Source organism: Adiantum capillus-veneris, chromosome 26, assembly GCF_014529385.1.
Source record: "Adiantum capillus-veneris isolate H3 chromosome 26, ASM1452938v2, whole genome shotgun sequence".
NCBI classification, from domain to species: Eukaryota; Viridiplantae; Streptophyta; class Polypodiopsida; order Polypodiales; family Pteridaceae; genus Adiantum; species Adiantum capillus-veneris.
Window position 1 is genome coordinate 125,429,182 of NC_140956.1, and position 23,813 is coordinate 125,452,994.

The following is a 23,813-nucleotide window of genomic DNA, read 5'->3' on the forward strand; positions in this document are numbered from 1 at the left end:
ATGAAAGCTTGCAAGCACTCAAAAAAGACTTTGCGCTCCGAGAGAGAGACCAGAGCTGACTAGATCTACTTCGATCTCTGCCTCATCTTTCTTCGCTTTCTCTTCAGCCTGCGCATTCTTTTCTTCTTCCACTGCAAACACACAGAGCCAGCACAAATGATTCCAGTAAAGTATGGAAAAGCACAGAAACTACCAGGGACACCCACAGAGAGAGAGAGAGAGAGAGAGAGAGAGAGAGAGAGAGAACCTTAGCCCTCATGATGGCAAAGCCAACGCGCGAACACCAACAAACTCCTTCGCAGGATCTTCGTGTAAATATTAGAACGCTGTCGACGGATATCTACTAAACCCTAGCTTTTGTCACTGTTATAAACCACCGTCTTCAATTTACCGACCTCAAATCAAAAATTGCCAACAGAAACTAGTCTTGCTGGGTTGCCCTTGCCAAAGAGAGAGACTTTTGCTAGGCTATTGATGTATTGATGTGGTGTCACGAGTAAGAAACAAGAGACTGATTGTCCGGCAATCGAGATGCAGGAGACTCTAACTGAGAAGGGCGAACCCTCCATGGAGGCCACGCTTACCACTAGCAAAGGGACTAAGAGTCCATCAAAGGAGATGCAAGATAGACCTCAGCCGAGGGTTAACTCTGCAATTAATGTTCAGGTTGTAAAAATGGACCTCATCAACCATGTTATTAAGGTGAAGACCAAGAAGACCAACACTAGCACTATTAGCTTGCTAAAACAGAGGAAGAAGAGAAGATGACTTTGTTCTCACTATTTGTAGGGAGTGGTAATTAAAGTTTTCGTCATGCAATGAAAAAATGGTCCAAAGCCTACCTCTGTAAACAATGAACGCCACAAATTCATGTGATTGATGCCCTTTGAATGTCATGGATGCTTGAGGGTCAGTCGCTTGTGTCATCGCCTACATCATCACCTGCACCATCACCTGTGTCATCGCCTACATCATCACTAGAAGAATCTAGAAGAGTTTAGAAGGTTGTAAAAGTATCAAGGAGATTCTAGAAGTTTCTAAAAGCTTGGAGAAGATTTCGAAAGAATCTAGAAGTTTCTAGAAAGCTCCAGAAAGTTGAATAAGGATCTAGAAGGTTCTAGAAGAACTAGAAGGATCAAGAAGGCTCTAGAAGATTCTAGCCTCTTCAAGAAGAACCTAGAAAGTTCTAACCTCCTCAAGCACTAGTAGTATAAATAGGGGTCTTGGGCCACAAGCCCCTCAGTCTTGCCAACACCAGTTGTGAGGCTCCTATGAGGAAATCCCTCTTCTAGTTCTTATGTTCAAGTCTTGTCCCTGCAATCAAGCCTTGTCTTGTACTCAAGTCATGTAATCCAAGTTTTGTATCTAGCTCTCTTAATAAAGTATTAAGTCTTGTAATCAATATTAAGCTTATCATCAAGTCCCAAGTTCTTGTACATTGTGAGCGCCTCCTCTTGCTCTCTTCTAGCTCTATACGCGCTCATAACAGTTTGGCAAGACTACCATCTCTTAATCTTCTCAAGCCATCATGGAGCCGACGATGGAAGGTGTCATCAATGCATTGCAAAGCATCCAATCTCAATTACAAGAACTTCGCCGGAGTAACGCTCAACTTCAAGCAGGGCAACCCCTAATCTTGGGACCGGCGTTGCAAGATCTTCAACGTTAAATTCAAGAGCTTCAATTTGATGGGACTAGATTCAAAGTTTAGAGTTTTTCTCCAACAAGTGTGTCTCTTCATTAGAATGCAACGAGAGCGTTATACAGATGATGCCTCTCAAGTAGGCCTTATTGGGACCCTCCTCTTGGTTTGCTCCCTTACTTGAAAAAGAATCTCCTTTTCTTCATGACTTTGAAGCTTTTGTGTGGAAGTTCTCTGCAACCTTTGGGGATACTGATAGAGCAAGGGTTGCTGAAACCAAACTTAGAAATCTCTGCATCCATCTATGCATCGAATTTTGACAGCTCACTTGTGATTTAACTTGGCATGCGGAATGTCATAAAATCTAATATCTAACCAACCCAAATGATTTTCTCACATTAAACTGATCATTTAATGTGGGAGAATAAACGAGAACAAGGGTTAAGATATAGGTATGTGCTTATAGATCTATCTCAACACTGGGCCAATGGTAAAGGGGCCCAAATGAGAGATGGTCTATCAAAGAGCAAGGCTAACCAATGGAGCATAAGACCTTAGGGTTAGTTTTCATTGAAGACCTCCAATAGTTAGTGTAAAAGTCCTTTGACCTTAGGTAAGCTAGGACAGAGCTTGAGGTGGGAATCCGGCCCAAGCTTAAGGTGCTTGAGGTGCTTGTCATGCTTGATGACTAAGGTGCTTGAGGTGCTTGATGATTGAGATGCTTAAGGTGCTTGATGATTGGGATGCTTGAGGTGCTTGTCATGCTTGAGATGCTAGGGTTGTACTTGAGGTGGGAACTCGGCCCAAGCTTGAGGGGCTTAAGGGCCAAGCTTGTGGTGGGAACCAGGCCCAAGGTTGAGTGGCTTGAGGTGTACAAAAGTCAACACCATTCCCTACAAGGAGGGGGTGAGCCCTACAAGGGGGGGATGAGAGAAAACACCCACACACTCACTCAAGGCAAGCTTGGTACAAAGAAAGCAAAAGGGACACTTGTCATGTTGCCCTCATGGTGTGCTTGAAGCCTATTGGTTGGCCTCCCAAGGGGTCCAATGATAATTTAGAAGATCTAATCAATTGTTTTAGCATTTATCAAGTCCTCTCTCTCAAAGGGGAAAGGGGGACACTTGTCCCAAGGCTACCCTTGTTACTTGATTTACCTCCTGCTTGTGATTGGCTAGGCTTGGAGGGGTCCAATGAGCTTCAAGCATGAGCTACAAGGGGGGTTGGACCAAGAAAGCTAGGGGCTTGCTTAGGGGGTATACTCTCCCACATACACTCACACACACTCTCATTGTGTGAAGTGCAAAGTGCAAGAGCTCCCTCTCCTTCTCCAAGCAAGTTGAGAGGTTGAGAGCCTACACCAACACTCTTGACTATGGAGTGCAAATCCAACCAAGAGCCATGCTTCAATGCTTAAGCTTGCCATCTTCTCCATCTTCATTACAATGCTATTATGTATGCTAGCAAGAAGAGTGATGATAAGTGAGGAACTAGTTATTCTCTCTGAAATGTTTCTTCTTCCTCTTCCCTACCCTCATTCCCTGCTAGCTCTCTCCACCTTCGAAGGTGTTTGAGGTCTTGGGACTGAGGCTTAGGATAGTTAATGCTTTCTTCAAAGTTTATGTTATGCTCGTGATGCATGAAGTTTTCCATCTTCATTGTATCAATTAGGTCACAAGGAACACAAAGATTGTATTGTAACAAGTCTCTCTTGATGGGAAAAATCATAATACAAATGCTATTGGAGGGGGGACCGGCTCCACATAAATCTGGTCCTCAACTGTTGTCATGTTCTTTAAATTCTCTCTCTTGCAAAAGCATTGTTCATGCCAAGTTAACTAAATGCTATGTTTATGTTGCTACCATCAATTATGTTCACCCGCTATGCTCACAAAGTAATTTAACAAAAGCACTCTCTCTAATTTTCGCTACTCTCAAGTGAATAGGCCGATTACATTACAAGGAATATTTCATTAGCCAATTTCGATGGGGATTTAAGGATGGCGTAAAAGATCTTTTATTGACTATGCCAAAGGTTCACACACTAAGCGAGTTCATCTCTCAAGCAATAGAATGTGATAATCAACTATTTGAGAGACGATAGGAGAGGCGTCTTGGGACACCATTGTGATCCCAAACACAAGTGACACATGATGGCTACACACCTCAACAGGGCCACGAATCAAACATTGAGCCCATGCGAATCAATATAGCACGGTTTCAACCTCTCTTAGCCCAAGAGAAGCAAAGGCGATGCATTAATGGCTTATGTATGTATTGCGGAGAGCAGGGGCACATTGTTCAACAATGTTCAAGGAAGAGAAGGATGAAGGTTCATGGTGCAATGGCCTCAACGTGTTCGGAAAACATGGACGTCCAACCTCAATAGAAATCGACCGGTTGGACAAAAGAAAGGCAAAACAAGGTCTCTTTCTTCCCGCTGATTCCACTTCAAGTTATATGCTACCAGTCAAGATCCATATGCCGGGTAGGCACATGGATTGTGAAGCATTACTAGATTCAGGTGCAACAGCGTGCTTTATGGACAAAGAATTTGCAAAAGAACAAGGCATACCACTTGTGGAGAAGTCTAATCCAGCATTTGTAGAAGTCATTGATGGTCGTCCCCTCGCTTCAGGGGATGTCAGGTTTGAAACTCGCCCCATAGAAGTAACATTGAAGGAGCATGTTTCAAGAATAGCGTTCAATATCGTACAACTCCCAACCAGTCCAATTGTTATTGGGCTACCATGGCTTGAATTACATAATCCTAACATCAATTGGAGGGCTCAGAGAATTGAACCATGAAAAGATTAAAAGAAGAAAGGAAGACATAATATGCCTATATATCTTGGAGCCAAGGTCTTCATGCGTGCATCCAAAAAAGTATCCAACTTTCTTGATATTTTCAACACCGACCGACACGTCAACAACAAAAATCATGGAGGCATTGCCACGTCAATATCAAGATTACAATGATGTTTTTGAGAAGAAGAATGCAGACCTCTTACCAGAGCATCGAACCTATGCTTATGCTATAGAGCTTCAGGGAGGGAACACAACCCCTTTTTTGGCCCAATATACAAGCTATCTCAAGATGAATTGGTAGAATTACGTTAATGAATGACATCTTTCAGGAGTATTTGGATTATTTTGTGGTAATATACTTGGATGATATCTTGATATTTTTGAAGGATCAAGAAGAGCATGAGCACCATGTACGGTTAGTGCTTGAAAAGGTTCGTGCATCAGGGTTATATGCAAAGTTGGAGAAGTGCTCTTTTCATCAATCTAAGGTGGAATTTCTTGGTTAAATTATCTCTGAAAAGGGAATCTCCATGGATCCAAAGAAGGTTCAAACCATCCTTGATTGGGAGACACCCACCTTTGTAAGAGATGTCCAATGTTTCCTCGGGTTTGCAAATTTCTATCGTATCTTTATCCAGGGATACTCCAAGGTGGTTACAACACTCACAAGGTTGACATGCCATAATAAGTTTGTGTGGGACTCAAAAGCCGCAAAAGCTTTTCAGACTCTCAAGCAAGCTTTCACGACCGCACCCATTTTAATTCACGTAGACCATTCAAAGCCTTTCATCCTAGAAACAGGCGCTTCAGATTTTGCCCTTGGCGCTATTCTATCCCAACTAGGTGAGGATGGTCGAGTACATCCAGTGGTTTTTCATTCCCGCAAGTTCTCAGCTGCAGAAATCAATTATGAAATCCACGACAAAGAGCTCTTAGCAATCATCGACTCCTTTGACACTTGGCGTCACCTACTTGAAGGAGCTCCTCATAAGATCACTATCTATACAGATCACAAGAATTTGGAATACTTCATGGCATCCTGAGTCTTGAATTGTCGCCAAGCCAGGTGGAGTGGTATCCTATCAGGTTTGGTTTTCTTATCTCTTATAGGCCTGGCCATCAACAAGGTAAGTCAGATGCCTTATCAAGAAGATCCTATCTTGCATCTAGAGAAGGCGACGCAACATTTGATCAACAAGAGTCCGTGATTTTGAAACTTGAGCAGCTTAAGCTAAATACCACCATAGGCCAAGCTCCTGAAGATTCTACTTTTCTTTCTAGGGTGAAGACGCAAATTGTCAAGGACCCACTTGCTCAGATTATTAGACAACAACTACAAGGACAAGGGGTTAATGAGGACTTTCAAGAAATTGATGTACTAATTTACTATAAGGGTCTTCTCTATATTCCGCCAGGACCAACACACTTGGAGGTACTTCAGCAGTGGCATGGTCTTCCATCAGCAAGGCATTTAAGGGTTAATAAGACAATTGAGCTTCTCTCTCGTGACTTTGGGTGGCCTCAAATGTGGAATCTTGTCAAGGAGTATGTAAGCACTTGTGACACTTGCAATAGATCAAAGGCCCCTCATCATCGTCCTCATGGGTTACTCCATCCCTTGCCCATTCCAAGCAAACCATCGTCATCCATCTCCATGGATTTCATTATTGTAGAGCTACCCTTGTCACAAGGATTTGACTCCAATTTAGTAGTCGTGGATCGGTTTACAAAAATGGCACACTTCATTCCAACCACTAAAACCATCACCGGCAAAGGTACGGCCAGACTCTTTCTACAACATATCTATCATTATCACGGATTACCGGATGACATAGTTTTTGAGCGAGGCCCACAATTCATCTCTAGCTTTTGGAAAGCTTATTCAAGCTACTCGGAGTACAAATCAACCTCTCCTTAGCCAATCACCCACAAAGTGATGGACAAACATAGAGAGTAAATCAAGTTTTGGAACAGAATCTTCGTTGTACTATCATGAAAGGGTGGTGGTTATGCGTGTGCTAGTCTCCACCCAACCGTGCTATCTTATAGCCTCCCCTAGTGTACACATTGTCCGGCCGTGCCGGTGGCCTTGCCCATAGGATCCATGTCCTTACATTACCCCCCCCTTTGGAGAATCATTTTTGTCCTCAAAAACGAAGTAGGAAAACGTTTCTTAAGTGCGGAGACATTCTCCCATGTAGAACCTTCTTCAAGTCTATCTAGCCATTTTACCAAGACCTGTCGTCTGACATGATGTCTGGTGCGAAGCTCATGAGAATCCAAAATCTTTTCAAGCTCATGAGGGATGCTTGGCGGTTCGATAAGGTCAACTAACACACCTGTGTCAATGACATTATCATTCTGTCCTAGCTGTTTTTGTAAATGGCTAACATGAAAAATAGGATGAACTCGTGAGTGCTCTAGAAGAGCTAACTTATAGGCCACTTGACCTATACGTTTGAGAATGGTAAACGGTCCACAATAGTGTGGTGAAAGTTTAGCAACTTTCCCCGTCTTCACACTTTCTGAATGCTCCGGAACTTTGAGGAAAACCTTGTCTCCTTCTTCAAAGGTAGCAAGACGACGATGCTCATTTGTGTACTTTGTTATATCGATCTTGAGCTTGCTTAACATTCTGTCGAGCAACTCGAAGCATGTCAAAATGATCTTGGAGAAAATCCTTCGCTTGTTGTATCTTCTCCTTAGCCAACCCCACCGAAACGGGTGATCTAGGTTGCAATCCATATAAAAGCATAAATTGACTAAACCCTGTAGTCACATGCTTTGAACTAATATAAGCAAATTCCAATATAGGTAAGTAGCGTTCCCAATTGGTTTGCTTCTTGCTAAAGTACGCTTGTAGCATATCCTCTAGCACTTGATTAGCTCTTTCGATTTGACCATCTGTTTTTTCAGGATGATCAGCCGTACTTAAATTAAGTTTAGTTTCCAACTTTTGAAACACAGCTCTCCATAAGTGATTATTGAACTTTCGATCTCTGTCACTAAGGATACTAGCTGGAAGACCGTAGAGTTTATATATATGCTCTACAAATAGCCGTGCTAATTCCGGTTCCGGTGTCTTAACCGTAGTCTTAGTGGGAATGAATCGACCCATCTTTGTGAGACGGTCTACAATTACCCATATGGCATCATGGCCACGATTTGTAGTAGGTAGTCCTACTACAAAATCCAAAGAGATACTCTCCCACTTACCTTGTGGAATCTCTAAAGGATGTAAAAGCCCACCTACCTTGAGACGCTCTGCCTTATTATCTTGGCACTGTTAGGAGTTTAGGACGTACTCTTGAACATCATGAGGTAAGTCCGGCCAATAAAATTGCCGTCGAAGTAAGGCAGGCACACATACTCTACCCTTGCGGAGTAAGTAGCCATAATCACTGGAAAAATTCTTCCATCGCTTAAGCTCTTCCTGAGTAGGGGTGGAGCTCTATGTGTTGGAGTTTTTATTTGCGCGTGCAGAGACATGTTGATCTGGCTGTATAGAGACATGTGAGTGTGAGGGATCCCTTTTTAAAACTGCACTCCACACTTACAATGTTGTGTAGAGCTTTCATTTTGTATGGACACGTTGTCGTGCTGTGACATGTACATAGTGGGAACACATGCTACAAGAGTTATCTTGTAACTTTTTAGATACATAATTATATTTCCTATAATGTACATATGCATATGTAAGTATAAAAATAAGCTTTCTATCTCATCTTATTATTTATCTCAAGGGTAATGTATTCTTACTTTACCATCAAAAAATACTATGGGAAAAGTGTCAATAGCTCCGCCTCTTTAACTTGGGGCAAAAAACATTGATTCTTTATTTCTACTATTTCATTATCATCTCACACCCTAGCTAGATCCTATATCTAGGGTAAACTCCAATATATATATATTCTATGTATTTTTTATACTTTTCTTATATTTCTTTTTAAATAGCTACTAGGAGAGAATCAAATCCTAGTGGGACACTAGGTGGCATGATTTCAAAGATACACTTATTTTAATGCATTATTGCAAGCATGGTTACAAAACTTTGTCAAGGAGAAATGTCATGCTTTCATATGGCATGAGGTGTCCTTGGGAATTAAATGAAAGTCAAGGCTAAGGAGACCACATGAAGACTTTTGTTGCCATAAATGGACCCTATTTTGATGAATTTTTTACACAAGGTTCCAATCCGAATTGGAGAATGATTTTAAAATGAAAATCGTAGCTAATGAGCTGAAGTTTCTGCCCATATTTTTATTTTTTTATTTGGAGCTACGGTTGAGGAGATATGATCAAAATACTGGACCCCAGTCTGCCCACATCATGCAGGGACAGCTCATTTCCAACTTTTCCAATTCCTGTTCACACTGGCTCCTCTCTTCTTGTGTAAACCCTTGTGGGTTCCCTTCACCTATAAAAGGGGACCTCTTCTTCCTTGGAAGGAATTCAAGCATTCAAGCCATTGATGAGAGGAATTCTCGAGGGAGTGAGTAGTAATGCCTAATTGTACTTAGCCATTAACATAAGCCCAAGCCTACACTTTCTCCTAGAGGGAGACTAGCCATTCTTGCAACAAGCTAACCTTGGAAGATCAACTCTAATCAAAGAAGGTTTTACACTTGGTGTATCAATCAAAGTGGAATTCTCCACTCTTCTTCTCTTTCCCATCAATAATGGTGCCGAAGGGTTTCAAGTAAGATGTGTTCTACATTGATGTTTTCTTGATTTCTTGTCGTTTTCTTTTTCATCTCTAATCCAACATATATATATGTATCTAATCTCATCTCCTAAAGAAAACCTATCTCTCTCATTCTTAGTAATTCATCCTCTCTGCAAATTCTAGGTTCTCTTTTCTACAGGTACATCTCTCCCCGCAGTATCCTTATTGCCTACGGGCAAGAATAGGGCTTGGGAGGGAAACTTCTCATCTCTTCACTTCTCTCATATCTACATTTCTCACATACTATCCTAGATGAATAACCCACATGATGATCATTTCTATCGCTTTCACTCTGTACAATCTATTAGAATTAACGTATGGATTAGCCGTAAAATACACTTTCAACAACGTATAGTGTTTCTCTTTGGCCCTGAAAGGCTCAATGAAATACTTCTATCACCGGATCCCATCATACTACCTCTCATAGACTATAATTTTTCTTTTGATGTAAGCGTAGTTATCTTGCTATGAACCAAGAGGATTTGTACACACAATTAATCCCAATCACTAGACAAAATATCTATATTATGGTAAGCACAAAACTACAATTCCAAAGAACAATTCGTAGCCTATTTGGTCAGCCAAGATTGAATGCCATTAACTCATCCATTAACCCTTTCATATTACCCATGATACGATATGACCATAGCCTTGATGTTTTCATCTTCGTATTGTTTTGACATTCTCTTTTGCGTTCTTTCTTTGTGTGTGTGAATGCAAGAGAGAAAGAGTGAGTCTTCTTTGATTGCACTTCTTTCCAAACCCTAGTCTTCATGGCATCTATGGTTTAACTCCTTCATATAGTTTTTGTTGAGTTCTCTCACAAACTCTCACAGCCATAAGCCCGGTGCTTTCCTGGCAAGACCACAAATTTCTCGACATATTTTTGGTGAACCCGACGCGAAACTGCTAGGGTGAGAGTTTGTGGGTAACCATGGGTGATCATGTTGAGCAACAGGGTATGCATTTTGACCCAGCAACAATGCAAATGTTTCAAGCATTTGCAATGTTCATGCAACAACAACATGCTACTGAAAGAAGGGAGATTTCAGCAACGAAGGCCATACAAGTGGTCGTCAACAGAATGGATCAGTTCAATGGCAAAGATGTAACCAAGTACTTACGCGAGTATGTGAAGGAGATGGAGCTGCATCGCGTATCAGAAGGTGAGATGATTCAAAGCTTTGAGCTAGTTGTTGCTCCAGAAATTAGGGAGCATGTTAGGGCAATTAAAGATGGGCATGGGAGAAATTGGGAAGAACTCAAAGTAGCTTTAAAGGAGGAATATTTCATGGAGGACTCGGAGAGAGTGACCAAAAGGACATTCTTAGAATGGGTAGTCAAGCCAAAGCAAGGACTATCAATAACAGAGCTACTTAGGGAATTTGAGCGGCGCTATGCACAACTCACTAGGACAGAAAGGGCCACACTAGATGCAGAGAAGACAGATCTTTTCTTACAAGCTGCAGGTAAAGAGTTTCAAGAAAATTTGGAGCTTCTTCTTGAAGATAAAGATGCTGAGCAAGGACTAAAGACCGACTGGAATGAGGTTGAAGGTGCTGTCTCACTGCTTGCCAAACTACAAAGAAGAAGGGACAAGATGGTAGTAAATACTACAAGTCCTTCCACCTCAACTTCTGACAAAATGGTAAAGCCTACTTTTATCACTCCTAAGTTTGATGAGTCCATGCTAGATGAGCTTGTGAAGGGAATGCATGACTTGAAGGTGAAGTTTGCAAAGCTTGAAGAAAAAGGCCAACCATCAGGGCCACTTCCTAGGCAAAGACAACAACCCAAAGAAGGGTTTGTTAATAGATGTATATGGTGTGATAGTACAGACCATGTAAGAAGGGATTGTGATGATTTTAGTGATGCTTTGTCAAAAGATGTTGTCTTTTTTAAGGATGGTAAAATCCACTTAAGAGAGACATGTCTACCCTTGAGAACTAACTTTGGGAAGGGGGGAATGCAAACCTTAGTTGAAGATATGGCAACCAAGCATGCCACCTCTTCAGTTGAGGCAGCTACTTATGGAGTAAAAATTGAACATTTTTGTGATGAAGAGGTGAGTGACCATCATGGTCAAATTTGGCCAAATGTCATGCAATTAGCTAAAAAGGGAAAGCTTACAAAAGAGATTCTACATGAAGTAGGTGATTGCATACGTCTAGAAACAGGATGGAATGATCCAGTGGACTCATTGTCAGTGCATGCCTACATTACAAAATGCCAACAAAATGAGGCAATTGTAGAAGAGAAGCGCAGACGTGAGAATGCTGATGAAGGACCATAAAAAAGAGCTTCTAGAAGTGGGGGAAGAAGCGACACAATGCCTTCTCAAACACCCTCAACACAAGGAGCATCTCCACCTGAAGTACTCATGGAGGAGTCTACAACAGGAAAGAAGAAAGAGCCAATGAAAGGTAAGACAAAAGGCCCAACTTATAAACTACAATCTGATATTGAGGTTGCTACAGATTTAAAGAAAGTCTTGGAGGAAAGGATCTTGAATAGCAAGATTGAGTTTACTCTGGGAGAAGTTCTTGGCATTGCAAAGCGTGAATTCCATGAGGAGATCATTGACATCATCAAGAGAAAGAGGCAAACCCTTGCTGAAGTTTCTCGTCCACAGGATGAAGGGGAAACCTCAAAGACACAAGGGATGCAATTGCAAAATAAGGAGAATGATGGAGCTGTGGTAGGATGCTACCAATCTAGTGGGAGAGTGAAGCAAGTGCATTTCTCAAATGATGATGAAGAAGTTGAAGATATTCCTAGGAGTTACTATTCACGAAGTCATTGGGCAAGGGCTACTACAGAAACTTTGGTCAAGGTAGGTGATCTTGAAGAGCCATTTGTTGCCTTGATTGACCATGGTTCAGAAATAAACATAATGTCAAAGAGTCTCTACAACAAGTGCAAATGGCCGATGGACACAGATCATGGCTGGATGGTAAAAGTGGCAAACAATTCATCCGGTGAATTGTATGCAGCATGTCCAGGTGTGAAGGTGACAATAGGTGATGTAAAGATTGACCAAAACTTCTTTGTACAGGATACATCTTCATATCATCTCATCCTTGGACAGCCCTACATTGTGGGAGTTCGAATGGAAACAAAGGTAATGGATGATGGTTCAGCATATGCTAGGATACGTAGCAAAGATGGTAAACGAGCTGTCCAATTTCTCACAGTTTGTGTGAACCATGAAAGAAATCGTGACAACCTCAGAGAACATCCTCTACCAAAGGTGAGCAAAGAGTTTCATGATCATAGAGAAATGATGGGTTTTGGCCAAGTACCATTGTAAAGCGGGATTGTAGTGGTACAGAAAGAAAAAGGGTCTCGCCTGATCCAAAAATAGATGAAACTTTCTCGATGAGCTCCTTGGTAACAAGGAATGGATCAGTATGTTTTACAAAACTTGAAGATTTGAAGAGATATGAGAGGCAATATGTGCATAATGTACAAATAGGCATGAAAAAGAGTGGGTTGCTAAAGCCTGCTGAAAATGTTTTGGGTTTGTGTGAACAAGTTTCTTTTGTAGATACTATGGGTGAGCTTGATGCTATAATGAGGTCTAGTTTGCATATTGAAAATGAAGTTGTAGAAGTTTGCTCTATGGAAATGTATCAAGTAATAGAAGCCTTTAAAGAAAGCCAAACAGTAGGCCCAGAAGTCCATGTTGAAACAAAATACAAGAGTGTAGCAAAGAAGGTGAAACCAGTAGCTTCACCCTTACCACCCAACAACAGGGAAAAGATTGAACAGGCTTCTTTACAACCAAGTTTGCGGAATCCTAAAAAGATCGGGCATACCTTCACAAAGGAGTCTTTTCAAGAGTTGCAGATTGGTTGCGAGGAGTTTCTAACACAAGAGGAGACAAAGTGCTTCAAAGAAATGCTTTCAAAGCATGGTAAGGCTTTTGCATTTGAGCCACATGAGATAGGATGTGTTGATCCTTATATTGTAGCTCCTATGGTAATTTTCACAATACCTCATGTGCCTTGGAATCTGCGGCCTATTCCGGTTCCAAAGGCTCATTTGCCAAAGTTAGTAAAGCTACTGAATGAGAAAATCAAAATGGGAATCGTGGAGCCTTCTTGTGCTCCATACTCAAACAGGTGGTTCACAGTTCCAAAGAAGAATGGTTCTCTACGCTTCATCCAAGATATGCAACCAGTGAACAAGGTGACAATTAGAAATGTAGGTACAGGTCCAATTGTGGATGAATTTGCAGAGGCGTTTGCAGGGAGAGCAATCTACTCAATGGGGGATCTCTACTCAGGGTATGATCAATTTCAGCTTGCAATCGAAAGCAGAGACTTGACAACCATGAGGACACCTTTGGGTTTGGTAAGGATGTGTACCTTGCCACAGGGAGCAACCAACTCGGTTGCACATATGATGAATGGGATGAATAAGGTCTTACATGACTTTATTCCTCACATCACAATGCCTTTCATTGATGATTTGCCTATCAAAGGATGTGAAGAAAGTGACAAAGTTGAAGCTTTGGATCTCAAGGGATGTCGCAGGTTTGTGGTAAATCACATAAATGATTGTGATAAAATTTTGTCTAGGTTGGAAGAAGTGAATCTTACATTGTCAGGGAAAAAGTCTATGTTTGGTGTCAATGAAGTGCTCATTGTGGGACACATGTGCGGGCCATATGGTAGGAAACCTTGTCCATCAAAGGTAGATGCCATCCAAAGAATGAAAGAAACATGCACTAGCATCACTGAGGTTAGAAGGTTTCTGGGAGCATGTGTCTTCTATGTTATTTGGATTCCACATTATGCACATGTAGCTGATCCTCTTTATCAGCTGCTTAGAAAGAATCAAAAGTTTAAATGGACAGAAGCACATGTAAAATCCATGAAAAAGCTAAAGGAGTTACTCCAGTCAGCAACGACTTTGAGAAAGGTAGACTATGAGTGTCAAAGGCCAGTGATTGTAACAGTAGATACCAGTCCTACAGGGATTGGATGGACAATAGGGCAAGATGACAAAGAAGGACACAGGTATGTGGTAAGATTTGGAGCAAAGGTACTAAGTGCTCGCCAAAGAAACTATCCACAGATAAAGAGAGAGTTATGGGGTATGGTTACAGCCTTGAAAAGTGGAAAAGAGTACCTAATTGGTGCATGTGTGGTTGTAGAAACAGATTGTCTACCACTTCTTGGGATGATTACAAGCTGCTCAACACCAGACATTGCTATGTTGCGGTGGATTGCCTACATTAAGTCCTTAAATCCCGAGTTTAAGCACATTGCAGGTAAAGACAATACAGTGGCAGATATGCTATCAAGGGCAAGGTATGAAGATGAGTCACAAATGATTGATGAGGGAGATGATGTAGGCACAAAATTCTATTCTATCTCTCATGTCAAAGGTAACAATGTCTGCATGACTAATTCACTTGAATTGTTCTTGAAAGATCTTTTTGAAGGTGATTGGCTTTCTATTGGAAGGTACTTGAGTACTCTAACAAAACAGGATGATTGGTCTGAACAAGAATTCAAGAGGATACGCAGGAAAGCATATGGGTACTTTTTAAGGGATGGTTACTTGTGGAAGCATCCTAAGCAAAAGGGTGCTACACCACAACGGGTTATATGTAAAAAAGAGACTCAAGTAAAGCTCATGCAAGAGTTTCATGAGAGTCTATGGGCTGGACACAGGGGTGTGTGGGCAACCTTCTCCAAGTTGAAAGAAAAATACTGGTGGAAGGGTATGTATAAAGATGTATCTCAGTTTGTAGAGTCATGTGTAACTTGTCAAATGTATTCAAATGTTCGACATCGTGATGGATTGCACCCTACATATCCACCTGCCATGCACTATAAATGGGTTGTGGATCTAGTCACGATGCCTTTAGGACTCTGGCAGATGAGGTACTTGGTTCTTGCACGAGAGGACCTAACTAATCAGGTTGAAGGAAGAGCATTAAGAGCTAAAACCACAGAAGCTGTGTGCAAATTCCTTCTTGATGAGGTGATTTGCCGTTATGGTTGTGTGGGAAAGATCACTGCAGACAGAGGTGAACTGGATGCCGAAGAAGCAAGGGAGTTCTTTTCTAGATTAGGAATCAAGATTTCTCTTACTACAGCTTACAACCCTGAAGGCAATGGAAAGAGTGAAAGAGGGCACCCTTCTATCATCAAAGCTTTGGCCAAGGCTTGCGAAGGAAGAGTTGGTGAGTGGCCAAAACTGTTACCATACACTTTATGGGCTGATCGTACAACACATAGCTCAGTAACTGGCTACATGCCTGCGGAGCTAATGCATGGTCAAAAGCCAGTGATGCCGATTGAGGATACAATTCCCACATGGAATGTACTACCTTGGCAAGAGGGGCTTAGTAGGGAAGATCTCCTTGCATTGCGCATAAGGCAACTAGAGAGAAGACCTGGAGACATTGAGGCTACAAAAGAACGACTCAAAAATGCAAGATTGAAAAACAAGGACTACTTTGATAAGCGACATCGGCTCAGGAGCAAAGCAATTGACAAAGGTGACTGGGTTTTAGTGTATGATAGTAGCCTTGATAACCAACACACAGTCATGCGTAAGTTTTCAAAAAGATGGTTTGGACCATATGTTGTAAAACATGTGCATGAAAATGCTACTTACAGCTTGTCTGAACTAGATGGCATAGAAGTAAAGATTTCCATTGCAGGAAAAAGGATCAAAATGTTTAAGAGAAGAGGAGACAATGATCCAGAAAATGCTGATGAGGAAGAAGAGCAAAACACAGGTGAAGATCAAAGTGAAAATGAAGCTCTGGAATCATCCAGTGAAGATGAAAGCAAGGAAGATGTACAAGAGGGCTGATCTTACAAAGAAATAATTTGGCACATACCGGAGGATGTGCAGGTTTAGAGGGGGTGGATGTCGTGCTGTGACATGTACATAGTGGGAACACATGCTACAAGAGTTATCTTGTAACTTTTTAGATACATAATTATATTTCCTATAATGTACATATGCATATGTAAGTATAAAAATAAGCTTTCTATCTCATCTTATTATTTATCTCAAGGGTAATGTATTCTTACTTTACCATCAAAAAATACTATGGGAAAAGTGTCAATAGCTCCGCCTCTTTAACTTGGGGCAAAAAACATTGATTCTTTATTTCTACTATTTCATTATCATCTCACACCCTAGCTAGATCCTATATCTAGGGTAAACTCCAATATATATATATTCTATGTATTTTTTATACTTTTCTTATATTTCTTTTTAAATAGCTACTAGGAGAGAATCAAATCCTAGTGGGACACTAGGTGGCATGATTTCAAAGATACACTTATTTTAATGCATTATTGCAAGCATGGTTACAAAACTTTGTCAAGGAGAAATGTCATGCTTTCATATGGCATGAGGTGTCCTTGGGAATTAAATGAAAGTCAAGGCTAAGGAGACCACATGAAGACTTTTGTTGCCATAAATGGACCCTATTTTGATGAATTTTTTACACAAGGTTCCAATCCGAATTGGAGAATGATTTTAAAATGAAAATCGTAGCTAATGAGCTGAAGTTTCTGCCCATATTTTTATTTTTTTATTTGGAGCTACGGTTGAGGAGATATGATCAAAATACTGGACCCCAGTCTGCCCACATCATGCAGGGACAGCTCATTTCCAACTTTTCCAATTCCTGTTCACACTGGCTCCTCTCTTCTTGTGTAAACCCTTGTGGGTTCCCTTCACCTATAAAAGGGGACCTCTTCTTCCTTGGAAGGAATTCAAGCATTCAAGCCATTGATGAGAGGAATTCTCGAGGGAGTGAGTAGTAATGCCTAATTGTACTTAGCCATTAACATAAGCCCAAGCCTACACTTTCTCCTAGAGGGAGACTAGCCATTCTTGCAACAAGCTAACCTTGGAAGATCAACTCTAATCAAAGAAGGTTTTACACTTGGTGTATCAATCAAAGTGGAATTCTCCACTCTTCTTCTCTTTCCCATCAATAATGGTGCCGAAGGGTTTCAAGTAAGATGTGTTCTACATTGATGTTTTCTTGATTTCTTGTCGTTTTCTTTTTCATCTCTAATCCAACATATATATATGTATCTAATCTCATCTCCTAAAGAAAACCTATCTCTCTCATTCTTAGTAATTCATCCTCTCTGCAAATTCTAGGTTCTCTTTTCTACAGGTACATCTCTCCCCGCAGTATCCTTATTGCCTACGGGCAAGAATAGGGCTTGGGAGGGAAACTTCTCATCTCTTCACTTCTCTCATATCTACATTTCTCACATACTATCCTAGATGAATAACCCACATGATGATCATTTCTATCGCTTTCACTCTGTACAATCTATTAGAATTAACGTATGGATTAGCCGTAAAATACACTTTCAACAACGTATAGTGTTTCTCTTTGGCCCTGAAAGGCTCAATGAAATACTTCTATCACCGGATCCCATCATACTACCTCTCATAGACTATAATTTTTCTTTTGATGTAAGCGTAGTTATCTTGCTATGAACCAAGAGGATTTGTACACACAATTAATCCCAATCACTAGACAAAATATCTATATTATGGTAAGCACAAAACTACAATTCCAAAGAACAATTCGTAGCCTATTTGGTCAGCCAAGATTGAATGCCATTAACTCATCCATTAACCCTTTCATATTACCCATGATACGATATGACCATAGCCTTGATGTTTTCATCTTCGTATTGTTTTGACATTCTCTTTTGCGTTCTTTCTTTGTGTGTGTGAATGCAAGAGAGAAAGAGTGAGTCTTCTTTGATTGCACTTCTTTCCAAACCCTAGTCTTCATGGCATCTATGGTTTAACTCCTTCATATAGTTTTTGTTGAGTTCTCTCACAAACTCTCACAGCCATAAGCCCGGTGCTTTCCTGGCAAGACCGCAAATTTCTCGACAACGTTGAACCAACTGACACTTCAAATGGACAATCCATGAGGGAGATATGAGCATGAGAAGGAAGCGAGAGAGTACACAATGCTCAGAAATAGAACGTATGATTCATTATCCAAAACTTCTTAATGGTTTTTTAAAAATTGGCGTTTAGACATTAACTATGTTTTTAAAAATGCCAAATGGACTCAAATCTAGGGTAGAATGGGATTGAAGATCACAAAGCCCCGACTACCGACTTTACAATTTTGTAAAATCAATGAAAAGTACAACTGTGAACATGATGGATTTTATATAAAAAATGAATGGTTACAAAAATACGGCCGCTTTGTTAGCATGCTGCCGGATTGGTTATATTGTTCCTCACTATGGATGCTTATGGATTTTTTAGGAGAATTTTATATTGTTGTTCACTAATTTTAATTGGATGCACTTTAGAAGAAGGGATTTCATGATGTATCTTTCTTAGGTTGCTTTTGATGATTTTTGACCTTCATATTTTTGGATATTTTCTACCTTTGTTTTTCTACCCTTAGAAATGGTTTGCCTTTGGTAAATCTTGTTGTAATTTTTTCCTGGAATCAGGTTTTGAACCTCTGGTTACATGATAGTCTTTCTGAGCTTTAGGTTGCACTTGTACCTTATATTGAACCTTCTTATCTTATCTTATACCAAACCTTCTTATCTTATCCATATAACAAACAACTTGAATGGTTGTACAAAAATAGCACGTGGGAAGGGTTTGGATAACACCGTTGCAAGTTACGCCATAACTCTCAACTATAGCAAGATCCAAACACCAAACTTAATGTATATATTTAGAAGAATCGATGTAATTTCAGCTTTTCATATTGTGAATGATGGTTGCAACAAAATTAAAAATGCGGCAAGACATTGATACTCTATCATTTCAACTTTTCATAGTGTGAATGATGGTTGCAACAAAAAAAGTACATTGCAAGACACTGTTACATGATCAATCTAACTTTGATGCATAAAATAAATACATTCTATTTATTTCTAGTCATCTAGAAATGATAAATATTTTGGCCTCTTGCCCTTATCTAAAGGACCCTCTTCCTTGTGCCTTGGTGTCTTTGAATGAGGCGTTTCGTCATTAGCATCCATCGCAAGCACGTTGAGGTCGAGCAATTGGATTTTCCTCAGATACCTCAACGTGCGAGGCCTCTTCTATAAGTTGAATGATTGGCTACTTTTGCTTCAGCAGATCATGTTCTCCATATTGTGGCAACTGGCGTGGGTTTGTGATTCCACAAGCTAGACCATATGCAGCATGTGACAAAAGTAAGGGACTGCGCAAGCCATGCATGCCAGGCCCTACACCAAAAATTGAGATCGCTGCTTGCTTGTCTAGCAGCATCACCTTGTCTGTGTTCCATCTGATGGCCGCGCCTCCTAAATATCTTGAGAGTGTCTTCAATACAAAAAGAGGGAATTCAACCTTGTCCTCAGAGAAGCTGTAATGGAAGCAGAGGAAGTTTGGAGCGTTCAAATTCTCCAAGTACTGACCAAGGGAGAAATTCTTTCCCTAGCCTCCTTTACCTTGTCTATGGGGACGAGGAATGAACTTATCAATTAGACTACGAGCTACGAGAAATAAAAGCCAAGTGTTGGTATATACACATGAAACTCTCATGCGGGGAAGCAAAAAATAATTTACACAATAGTACACCTTCTGATTTTCATCTTCTTCGAGTAATGCAACATTCCATAAGTCAAGTGTACTCTCATTTGCAAAGGATGAGGAAGGTGTCAATGTCATTGATGGAGCAATTCTCCCCATCTCTGTGATTCCAAGTCTTTCCTGTACTACGCCTTGAACTCCGACTCCATTGGGAGCGTCGCGGCACATGTGGCTACATCCTTGTATATCATTGCTAGTGCCTTTGTTGGTTCAATAAACTCACCCGTTGTTACATGAGCATCCATGACAAGATACTTGTCATTGGCAGGGTCGATTATACTGTCATCCTGTTGTAGATGTTGAGCAACTATAGCAAGGCACTAGTCCTCTCTCAAGTCAAACAATTCCATGATGTCATTAAGCATTACATAATGATGATCACCGGTGGGGACGATAGGGAGCACATTTGTTGGCAAAGCTCCCTCTGGCAATTGAAAACCTTTTGAAACACACAAAGCACCACTTGGTGGTTGCACCAACTCATCACCAGTGACCGAACGGTGACTACTCTTGCCCTCCTTTGTTGTGTCCAGGTGATCATCCATATTAACATTTAAAAAGAGTATAAACCCAGCATAGTATTCTGCAACTCGACACTTAGAATTATATACGGGACATCTGATGTCATTCTTGCAAGATTGCAATGGAAACTTGAGGCTGCTCCTGTAATAAAAAATCTTTCTTTAAACAATTGGAACTGATATCCTTCATATGAACATATCGACAACCCTCAAACTCAAATGTGCCATTGATCGTTTGTTTCTCGTATGTCTGATGAAACTCTGTAAGGAAATGTGATACTAAAGCCAAAAACTCTTGCAATGAGAAGTCAAGGTTGAAAATAGGCTTGAATTCCTACTCCCGCTACTGCAGCCCAATTCTATAGAGAAAATGGTACAGCTTGTCTTTGGGTGCCTCGTTAGAGCAAGGCAGCTCCTCCTCTATCTCGATCTGAAAGGGATCCATTTGTGGAGAGAGGTAAGAAAACTTGGGTTGTTGGTTAGGGTAAAGGTAGGAAGGCACCAGCTAACACTAGGGAGTACGAAGGGGGACTGACGGGCCTTCTATATATAGACTCCTCAGGAACTTGACCAGGTCATTACAGCCACCCTTATGATATTGCATTAGTAACGGTGCAATGAATGTAGCACAAAGACCGAGGCAAGCTCAACCATCCCTATGACACATGTCCTAGTTGGATGGTTACCATAGCTATATAAAGCACCTTGACTGCATACTCCAAAACTCGCTCACATCTACACAACGCAGGTATGGAGGACAAGAAGAGAGGAAAGGTGAAGCTTTCCCAAAAGATGATGGCGGACATGAAGGAGGTCGAGAAAATGCTAGCTGAAGCAAAAGCTCTTCAAAATGAACTGAAGAAGAAAAAAAAGGAAACCAAAAAGCAAAGGCTGGGGAAACCAGCATTGCAAAGATTGAGGACAAGAAACCACCAACGATAAAGGAGGAAGAAGAATAATTGTAATGGACAAACAAGATAGTGCATCTATCATCTCTTAGTCTTGGAGTCCTTGATGATAATGGAAATGTCTTCATATCTTGTTCCTTTCTATCTGTCTCTTTATTTCTTTTTTTGGTTATTGGTTATGAAGGAAGAGCTTTTATCAAAATATATCACACTACAATCAGAGTGGGAGGTTTATGTCACACAGCCGTTGATATGCTCGCCCTCTGCAGTGACATAAAAATATCGAGCCACAAAGCAATAGGGAGCTCTCTTCACGATATGGGTGATCCCTATTGCATTGTGATGAGACAGCCAAATTTCACGCCACAACGCAATAGGGAGGCGCATCCATGATATGGGTGGCCCCTATCGTGTTGTGGAGCGACATCAAGAGTGTCACGCCACAACGCGATAAGGAGGTCTCTGGCTGCGGTACACTCCCCCTTCTCCCGTTGTGCCGTGACACTTTTCCTTGCCGCGACACACAACACGAGGAGGGGGTTTGGTTGATCAAGGCCCATCCCATATCGCATTGCACCGCGACAACCACATAGTCGACATGCAGTATGCCACGCGTCCTTCACGCGGTGATGCACTCTTCCCAATAATGATGAGCGACTCAATTAATTGTGGCTGCCGCCACATGCATATCCCACGTTTAGTAATGATGATGTCCTTGGCGCTTATATAATGTTTCTATTTTCGTATACCCCACTGCTATTTGACCTATGTCCTCACCTTTTAAGACTCAACTTTTGCAGCCTAACCTTCTCATTGCTCAATCTTCTTCTTATTCTTCCCCACAACGCTTTCCAGGGCAAACACTTGTTTCCATGGCTTGCATGAAGCAGACCGCAAGGAAGGTTTACCTGCAAGACAACCAACCTTCATCCTCAAGAGTGTAGACAAAACCCTGCTCAATCTTCTTCTTATTCTTCCCCACAACGCTTTCCAGGGCAAACGCTTGTTTCCATGGCTTGCATGAAGCAGACCGCAAGGAAGGTTTACCTGCAAGACAACCAACCTTCATCCTCAAGAGTGTAGACAAAACCCTGCCTAATCTTTGTGCAACAATGCATAGTTGGAGGTACGAGTAGAACTAAAGCATTTTGCTTGAGCTGTGCAAACTCCAAAGACATTTGTCTCTGACTATTCCTAAGTTACCCTTCCAAAGAGCAGTTCACCAGATTTGTGAGAGCGCAAATTTGGAACTTTGGTGGGCCAGAAGTGCGATGGGTTGCCTCCACGAGGTAGCAAAGGACTTTCTGATCGAGCTGTTCCAAGATAGCTACGTCCTCACAACTCATGCTCACAGAGTGACAGTGATGCCCTAGGATATCAATTTTCTTAGGATGTTACGCTTCAGGTACGACAAGACACTTGCGCCAATCCATCTATTCGATAAGAGAATGGATAACATTTTGACAATCTCTCCAGTCACCAAAGTGAAGGTGTACGATGTGAGCACCACACAACACACATATGCCACATGTTTGAATGTGGAGTGGACCCAAGAGCTACTTGTGGAAGAGCCTTCAGTCAAGTCAAATGAACGGGAGATGTTAGCAGCAACTGACCAAGCTAGCACTGAGACCCTAGGTTTTCTCGGCCCAACTTTTGACGTAGCACTTTTGTTATGGGACCAAAATTTGTATTTTCATTTCAGCCCTCATGAGATAACTGTCTTTCGAAATAGTGAGAGGGAGCTTACGGACCAAATTATAAAGTAATTTTACAGAGGTATTTATTTCATTCTGGCTTACTGGAGACCCTCATCAAGTAATTTTCTCAAGTTGCAGCATGTTGGTTTCCAACCTTTCATAGAATCAACAATCCGAGGTAGCCATTTTGGACTCACAGTTGTCAGTCGTGCTTACCTCGGAGTCCACTTCCCTGATAGAAGTCGTTGATTGGTTTCAACGAGTCAACATGGACACGACGAAAGTTTTACTTTTAGCTTACAACAAAAAGTAAGTGTTTTTTGTCTCGCTATTCTTCAATATTTTGTATACTATGAATAGCAAACTAATTCCTTGTTTTTTGCAATCAGTTCACATTGGAGACTTGTTGGACTAAACATTGAGCGCAAGCGTTGCTACCTTGCAAATTCTGCGCATGGTTTTCATGGGAGTGTCCGAAGGTACGTACTTACTTGTTTCTTGATTCTGCAATCTTGATGCAAAGTGTGGTCACCATATGCTATGGCTTGCAAGTATATTCAGAAACTTATTGCTACATGGGAAGCATTGACCCAAGACAGTATTTGCGAAGATTTACCAATTTTGAGTTGCAAGGTCCCATAACAAGATGATGTGCATTCTTGTGGATGGAGAGTTCTTGCAAATGTGGAGCTTCTCCTAGAACGCATTTATGTTGAGGAGCATAGAAGTGTAAGTGCAATGTTTTGCTTTTGTAATCCTTCCACACATGATTTCTTTGAATTACATATAAAAATTAGGGAATTCATTTGCAAGAAAGAAACTTGGCAGATTATTCGAACGTCCATGTGGAGGCATTCAGGACAACAATGATCTAAAATATGATCAATCTTGTGTAGACAT

General features: G+C 41.1%; 1 long non-coding RNA gene across 1 annotated transcript in view; it reads right to left on the minus strand.

Moving 5' to 3' along the window:
* LOC147424155 (uncharacterized) overlaps positions 1-385 on the minus strand; it is a 477-nt gene extending 92 nt beyond the window's left edge. Inside the window, exons 1-2 of the long non-coding RNA XR_015186574.1 lie at positions 248-385; positions 1-131 (exon numbers count right to left, since the gene is read on the minus strand). The exon at positions 1-131 is cut by the window's left edge and continues 92 nt beyond it. This is a non-coding gene — a long non-coding RNA (uncharacterized LOC147424155). The remainder of the gene's footprint in view (positions 132-247) is intronic.
* Between the last annotated feature and the right edge of the window lie 23,428 nt (positions 386-23,813).